Raw genomic sequence first — 1545 nt, forward strand, 5'->3', positions numbered from 1 at the left:
AGGAAGACAATTTCCAGGATAATCTGAAGAGCAAATGTTTGGTAAACAAACATTTACATGCTGTGCAGACACAATAGGGCACATGGAGGACTTTGATTTCCAGGCCCTGCCTAGCTCCCCCTTCAGTTTAGCACAACTAATCCATAATTTTGTAGGTCATTTCTAGTGTTTCTGGTGAGAGTTGTTTTTTTTGTTTTGTTTTGTTTTGTTTTTGTTTTTGTTTTGTTTTGTTTTTCTGGACCAGGACCTCTATCTAAATTCTTTTAGGCAGTTAAGGGAGAGGTAAAAGTATTTCTTGAATATGCTGGGTCTTGATTATCTTCAGCTCAAAATATTCCACATGCCAAAGTGGCACATTTTAGGAATGCTTATTCTGAACCCCTTCATTAGTTTACTCCATCTCAATTTCTCTTCCTTCTCACATTAATGGCAAAACAGAAATACACCCCCAAAATCATTATGTTGGTTGCCTTATTATTTTGAGCATCATAAATAATTCTTGTTTTAAATTTGTTACTCATTTTTAATCCTTGCATGCCAGAGAGGGTTGGTTAGAGATAGAGAGATAGGTAGATAGGTAGATAGATAGACAGATAATAGACAGATAGACAGACAGACAACCTTCAGCTATAAGTGGCTGGACAGACTGCACATGTAATACTCTCCACCTCTTTAGCCTCAGGTATTTGCTTCATTTCTTAAGAAATCAACATCTGACCTTGCTTAATAATTTAGATAATTTATTTTTGAATATGAAGATCAATTGCCCAAAAGAATCTGACTAGTGATGAACTATATTTTGAGGCAGAATTATTTAGTGGGATATGCATCAAGAAAGGCAGGTAACAAAAGACTACATTTTAATCTCCTTACCATCTGGTGCCACTGAACTCATTGTTTAACCTCCCTGTGCTGCATTCACCTTATTTATAAAATAAATAAATGGGTGGTATTGTATAATGGTGCAGCTACTATAGAAAACAGTATAGACGTTGCTTTAAAAATTAAGAATAGAACTACCATATGCTCTAGCATTTCCTCTTCTGAGTATTTATCTGAAGAATATGAAAACACTAATTTGAAAAGATATATGTACCTCTATGTTCATTGCAGCATTATTTACAATAGGTAAGATATAAAAACAACTTAAGTATCCATCAACAGGTGAATGGATAAAGAAGATGTGGTATGCACACACGCACACGCACACGCACACGCACACAATGGAATACTCTAAGTCACAAAAAGATCAAATATTGCCATTTGCAACAACATGGATGGATCTTGATTGTATTATGCTAAATGAAATAAGTCAGATGGGAAAGGACAAAAACCATATAATTTCACTCATATGTGGAATATAAAACAAAAAAACAATAAACAAACTAACAAAACAAAACAAAAACAAACTTATAGAAACAGACAATAGAATGGTGTTTACCAGAAGAGAAGAGGAATGGGGGAAGGGTGAATTGAGTAATGGGGTCCACTAGATATCTGATGATGAGCACACGTACAGATATTGAATTATAATGTTGTACACCT

The 1545-nt window shown here is 34.6% G+C and overlaps 1 protein-coding gene across 1 annotated transcript in view; it reads left to right on the forward strand.

Moving 5' to 3' along the window:
- The window catches only part of MACROD2 (MACRO domain containing 2), a 1889795-nt gene that overhangs the window by 1701359 nt on the left and 186891 nt on the right, over positions 1-1545 (forward strand). The gene's annotated exons all lie outside the window — the stretch shown is intronic.

The sequence above is a fragment of the Pteropus vampyrus genome, unplaced genomic scaffold (genome assembly GCF_000151845.1).
Source record: "Pteropus vampyrus isolate Shadow unplaced genomic scaffold, Pvam_2.0 Scaffold7, whole genome shotgun sequence".
NCBI lineage: Eukaryota > Metazoa > Chordata > Mammalia > Chiroptera > Pteropodidae > Pteropus > Pteropus vampyrus.